This window comes from Notamacropus eugenii, chromosome 5 (assembly GCF_028372415.1).
Source record: "Notamacropus eugenii isolate mMacEug1 chromosome 5, mMacEug1.pri_v2, whole genome shotgun sequence".
Classification (NCBI taxonomy): domain Eukaryota; kingdom Metazoa; phylum Chordata; class Mammalia; order Diprotodontia; family Macropodidae; genus Notamacropus; species Notamacropus eugenii.
This window is the reverse complement of record NC_092876.1, coordinates 305,723,786-305,730,676: the sequence shown is the minus strand read 5'-3', so window position 1 is coordinate 305,730,676 and position 6,891 is coordinate 305,723,786. Positions and strand designations below refer to the sequence as shown.

Genomic DNA, 6,891 nt, shown 5'->3' with positions numbered 1-6,891 from the left:
GGCTTTTCCCACTGACCTTCCACTTTATCCTCAGTGTTTTGGGGTCCTAAAGTCTGGAAACTGCCACAGATGTGAGAGATTCAGTCCCCCTAAGGCCTGCTCAAGTCCCCTCTGTGCACTTGCTCACAGCCCACACTGGACTGCACTCTGCTCCCAGCATGGTGTGATAGACACTTCCCCAGGCCCTTCCAGGTTGTCTTGGGCTGGAGATTTCCTTCATTCTGTCATTCTGCGGGTTCTACAGCTCCAGAATTTGTTTTGAGCCATTTTTTTTACAGGTATTTGATTGGATTTGACAAGAGCACGCTAAAAAGTCTGTTCTGTAGAAAATCCTTGTTGTTACTCAGCCATCTTCAAAAAAGCTTTTTCAATGTAAGGGAAGAGAGGAGAGGTGAGAGGGAAAAAACAAACCTTACTCTCATCAAATATGGCATAAGGAGGAATCAATTTGCTATGAAACTCTATCTTACACTACAGGAAAGTAGGGGAGAAGGGAAGAAGTGAGAGTTTGGTGGATGATAGAAGGGAGAGCAAATTGGAAGAGGGAGTAATTAGAAGTAAATACTTTTGAGGAGGTATAGGGTCAAAAGAGAGAATAGAATAAATGGGCAGGATAGAATAGAGGGAAATATAGTCTTTCACAACATGACTTTTATGGAAGTCTTTTGCATAAATACACATGTATAACATATATCGAATTGCTTGCCTTCTCAGTGGGAATGGGTGAAGAGGGAGGAAGGGAGAGAAGTTGAAACTCAAAGTTTAAAAAGCAATTGTTAAAAATTGTTTTTACCAGCAACTGGGAAATAAGATATATAGGCAATGGGGTGTTCAAATCTATCTTGTCCTCCAAGAAAATAGAGGGGATGGGGATAAGAGATGAAAGAGGTGTGACAGAAGGGAGGGCAGATTGGGGTGAATGGATAATCAGAATACATGCTGTCTTGGGGTGGCCAGAGGGGAGAGATGGGGAGAAAATTGGGAATTCAAAGTCTTGTGGAAATGAATGATGAAAACTAAAAATAGATAAATAAATTAGAAAATAAATTTTTAAAATGTGGGGAAAAAGAAATTAAAGTTTTACCATTTACTGTTAAAAAATAAAAATAAGTGTTAAAATTGTTTTTGCATGCAACTGGGAAGTAAAATGTACAGGCAACGGGATATAAAAATCTATTTTGCCCTAGAGGAAAATAGAGTGGAAGGGGATGGGGCAAGGGGGGTGAAAGAAGGGAGGGTAGACTGAGGAAAAGGATGGATGGGGTGCATGCTATCCTGGGGTGGAGGGTGGGGAGAGATGGGGAGAAAATTTGGAATTCAAATTCTTGTGGACGTGAATGTTGGAAACTGAAAAATAAATATTAAAATAAATATTAAATAAATATTAAAACTAAAAAAATACAAAAAAAAGAAAATATGCACCTAGCCATTTCTCTCACTTGTACAATGTTACTGACTGACATTAAAAAGCGAGAAAATGAGTGGACACACAGGGCTGGGTCTGACGAGAGATTTGTGTGCTTGAGGAAAGTCGTGGGACTGAAAGGAAGAGGCTCAAAGGAGCTGGTGGTGGTGTCTGGATCTAGGATGAAAGATTCTGCTGTTGATTTTCAGCCTTTCCTAGGAAGATGAACTCTGGACATGGTCATGGGATGAGCCATATGGACCATAATACCACTATGCCACCCCACTCCCCATCACCCATCTGCTACACCCTCTCACGGTCATGGGGGAGGGAGAGACATGATGATGATGCACATGACTTTCTATTTTGGTTATAAGAATGTGGAATTGTTGTTTTCTGGATTAATTATCAATACACCTGGGAAAATGACTGGAGCATTTGTGGCTATCTTTTTGTTAGCAATATGAAGGCCTCAAGATACGACAGGACAGTCTGCTTTGTAAATCCCAGGTCAGCATTTGCTACCACTCCATGCCAGTCCCAGAGCCAAATGGAACCATCCTTACAGAAACACACGAAACTGTTGGGCAACAGATGCTGAGTTTCCCTCACCTTCAACAGACAGTGCTGAATTTCATCCAGGTGGTCATCAGCTACTTCCTTATGCTTAACTTTATGACCTACAATGGGTACTTCTGCCTCACAGTGGCAGTAGGGGCTGGAACAGGCCACTTTCTCTTCAGCCAGAAGAAGGCAGTGGTAGTGGACAACACAGAGCACTGCCATTAATGTCAGACTCTAGGATGTGGCCTTATATACCACAACTGGAAATAGTTGGAGACTGGAGGAATTGATTTCAAGTCCTCCCATTGTCCCTCCATGACCCCTTGACTCCCAACACTTACTAGACAACAAATCAAGGAGGTTTATGTACTAACCTCTAAGCTGGACGGTACCCTCCCCAAAATGTTGATTTCTTCTACTAGGCTGAGATCCACAGTTCTCCACTAATCAAAGTAGCTTTTTGTTCTAATGATTTCTTGACCATCTACTTCCCTTTTTAATCTCTCATTTTTTATTATTATGATATTTTGTGGTCATTTCTGCATCAGAGGCAGAGGTTGTGGGAAACTCCTACCCACCTCATAACCCTAGAACAGTTGTTGGACTTTATGAGGAGGAAATAACGAGTGCCTTTGCTGAGGTGTGAAGTGATACGTGGTGATCTGAGAATCTGAAGAAGGATTTTTGAGTGGATTAAAGGTGCAATAGCATAAAGAAACCCTTGCATAGCAACAGTGCAGGTCAGAAGCTTCTGTCTCCTTTTACTTTTTTTATTCTTATCTCACCCAATCACACAATTGACAACTTCATAATAGGAAATGTTTTGTAATAAAACCATTGGCATCTTTTCATCTTAAAAAAAAGTGGGAAAACAAGTACAACAAGCTGGTAAAAATTCTTTTACTGCTCTGACGTCATGGAGAAATGATAGGAAGAGTACTGAGAACCTGGTTTAATCATATGTTGAGTGCTGGGAACAACAGGGAGAAGGGAATGAGCATCTACATAGTACTTGCTATGGGACAGGCACTGTGCTAAGTGCTTCACAAACATTTGATCATCATGGTAGTTCCAAGAGGTAGGTACTGTTATTATCCCCATTTTACATTTGTGGAAACAGAGACAAGAAGAGGTTAATTGACTAGCTCAGAGTCAAACATGTAGATTTGGTCTTCCTGATGCCAGTCATGGTACTCTATCTACTTCTCCACCTAATTTCCACTTGAGACTCAAAGAAGATGCTCACTCTTCTGGTTGTGGCATGAGGAACTCCAGGTGAAACATGCTCCATCAACGCATATGCTATACTTTATAGTCTTTGAGGATGTCTTGTGAACACAGAGAGTTTAAATGATTTCCCCATGGTCATACAGCCTGTAAATATTTGAGATGAGCCTTGAACTCTGACCTTTACTATTATGTGCCTATAGAAGTAGGTCCTTAATAAATGCGGGTTATATTAGATTAGGTTACAGTGCTTTGCACAGAATAAATTATTTTTCTTTTCATTTATTTGATTATATTAATTTAGATCAGATCAGATTAGATAAGATTGGTGAACTGGGAAAGGTGATAATTGAGGCAACAGAAAAGTAGCAGCAATCATATCACTTTTCATATAGGGTCACTTGGTTGATCTTTGTTCACAGACATATACTAATAAGATGTTTATCGCTATGGCAATGCTTTTATAAAAGTATATATCATTATCTTGCCACCATCTTTGATAATTGGAAGGTGGGATAATTGTACCAATCTTTTTCAAGAGTCAGTTCCTGAAATGTCATTAGCTTCTTAAATGTACACTCTATAGTTTTGATCAAACCATCTGATTTAGTGTCTTCATATCTACACTTCCTAATATTGCTCATAAAATATATGATATATGTAAATGAAAGACCAAGACAGAGGGAGCCAACCCACTTTGCTTTTCCTATGCCAGCTTTGTATCCTGTCATACCGGCAGAAATGAAAATTTCAGAAAGTGTGTCAGAGGAAAACTGATTTGCTTTGCCTTTTTTTGTCTATCTGCTTGCAGCAGTTCAAGACATAATCTTGGCCTTTTTGTCTCTGGGGGCGAGGGCTCTGTAGTGGTGGAAGAGCTGGCTAATGACTGGGACTGCTCTCCTTTCCAAAACTTCCCTCCATATAATGATAATATTTCAGTTTGATGCAGATGTGAAAAGATAGTGCTTATCTTTTAAACAATTGTTATCTATCTCAGACCTTACTAATGAAAGCTCCCAAATCAGCAATAATGTTCATCAGGGTGCTGGGGGTGGACGTGAGGGATAGGAAAGAAAAAGAAAAAAACAAAGAAAAAATCTTCCCAGGCAAATCTCCTCAGATCAGAGGAAAAATGGTTTGAAACTTTCTTTGTAAAAATAATAGCTTCTGTGAGGAGAGAATGGGTCTTATTTTTTTTTTTTTAAGTTTGTTTTACTACTTAAAATAGAAGGGGCAAAAATAGGCTTAACTTTGAACTCTAACATAACGAAACTCCAAACAGGAGCAATTGAATGATTTCTGGTACTATCTTTATAGCTTTAAAATGCTAGATTTTGTTCTTTTATTTTTGGAGAATGTGCAGTACACGCTAATGCCATCCCATTTCTGCTGCTGCATGACCTTAGGCAAGATTTGTTATTGCTAGGTGACTCAGTTTCCTCATAAATTAATGGATGGCTTACAATGTGACAGGGGTGGGGAACCTGAATCTTCAGTCAAAGGGCCACCCTTGAGGACCTAGAGAGCCTAAAGATTGTAGGTTCCTCACCCCTGGACTAGTCCATCAAGCTCTGAAAAGTACTACCAGTGGGAACTTGGGCAAATTTCTTAACTTTTTAGGGTTTCAATTTCTTAAATTGCCATTCCTAAATTTGTAGTCTTATGAACTTTGTGTCTGTTTTTCTCTCCACACAAACATGCATTATTTTGAACTTCCATATCATTTTAACATTTTTAAAATGTTTTTATCTGTTCTCTTATTTCTTGTTACAATAGCCCTATGAAGTACATATTATACCCACGTTATGGGTATTGCTTTCATAGCTAATGGACTGGAGGAATGCTATAACTAACTTTATTATTTATTTAAGATGCCTTAATATTTGGACTTCTATCTGAAGGAGTAATGCTAACCTATGGATAAAATTTTTATGTGTATCAAACTATGTGTATGTATGCATATATTTATTACTTATTATAACCGGAATCCCCAATTTGGGGAGATTACTCTCTAAAGCACAGCAATCATTTGTTTTTAAAGCTACTGCTGTGACTGAAAATGTGTCAAATGTACCCCAAATACCAATCATTAAATATAGAAATACTTTCTATGAGCTCAGGCACCTATGCCTTGGCCAATAACTGCCCTGACCCCCCCACCCCCAAAGGGAACATTCGAGGTTAAATGAAAAGTGAGACATTGCTTTTAAGCTGTATCAGAAATGGAGTTTTCTCCATGTTAGTGAAAATAATTGCTGCCTTGTACTGATCCTAAGATTTACCACTACCTACCCTCTAAATATATAGGAATATAATCCTGGTATGGAAACATGAAGATTTATCCAGGATCATGGACAAAATCAGAAGCAATCATATTTCTAGGACCCTTCTCCATTGTCTTGGAGAAAAGACAGCTATTCCATATCTTTCCATAAATGACGTTTGAGCACTTATGACATATATCAGATATACTTTCACTTTTTTCAGTGATGTGGTGATACCACCATAAAATCATTCATTTAGAGCCCATTTGCTACATATTATATGGTGATGAGTAAAATGAATGGATCATTCCCTAGCTTCTAAAATTGCAACTTCTACCGTAGGAAACAATAAGGAAAGTTAAATGTCATAGTTGATGGTGGAGCATTGCATGTTGGAGGAGGGACAATCCCCAACTTATGATCATCTGATTTCAATAAGTATGCATATAGGAAAGCCAATTTTACCTGCAAGCATGAGGAGGTAGAAGTAGACAATAGTGTGCCCGCCACTAGTGCCACCTGTCCTGGTTGATACAGAACCAATTGCTTAGACTCCCTGATTTTCATTTTTCTCATTTATAAAGAGACAACATGAGTTAACAAAGGAGTACTAGTAATAGTTCAATTTCTGTGTTCCCACTTTTTGTCATAGTAACTAAAAGCAACTCACTTTCTCTCTTGAAATCTACTTTCTCTTAGATGAAGTAGGGATAATATTTGTGTTATCTAATTTTGAGAATCATTGTGAGAAAGACGTGTGTAGTTGTAAAATGCCTTGGTAATATGAGCCATTCTTCTGTTTTAAAGTAATAAAAGGCAGGATATCATAGTGGCTAGATAGATGATTTCAGAGTTAGAAAGGTCTAAGTTCAAGCCTAACTTTTGATATATAATGGCTGTGTGGATCTATGAAAATTATTTAACCTCAAATAGCTACATGAAACACATGAAGAAAGTACATGGTAAGTTACAAAGAACGTATTGATCTTCATTGGGAGAGGAATTTCCTCACTGGGTACTCCTTATACTTGTAAAATCACAGGTCAAGTGTATATATCTGTATACATATGCATGCATACCCATGTACATGTGTGTGTGTATATATGTGTGCATACATATATAGTATATGTGTGTATATCAGTAGCCACATGATTTTAGATAATTGTATGTATATGTGTGTATACACATTTAATGTATGTTTATATATGTGTATATACATTTATGTATCTATATCTATATTAAATAGATTCAGATACAGATATAGTTGTCATCATTGTTCAGTCAGTTCAGTTGTGTCTGACTCTTTACGACTCCATTTGGCATTTTCTTTGCAAAGATACTGAAGCAGCTTACCATTTCCTTCTCCAACTCATTTTATAGATGAGGAAACTGAGGTAAGGTTAAGTGACTTTTCTAAAGTTGTGCAGCTAG

At 38.0% G+C, this 6,891-nt stretch overlaps 1 pseudogene; it reads left to right on the top strand.

Annotated features, from left to right (window-relative positions):
• Positions 1-1,628: 1,628 nt before the first annotated feature.
• LOC140509208 (high affinity copper uptake protein 1 pseudogene) lies at positions 1,629-2,194 on the top strand (annotated as a pseudogene).
• Positions 2,195-6,891: the final 4,697 nt, after the last annotated feature.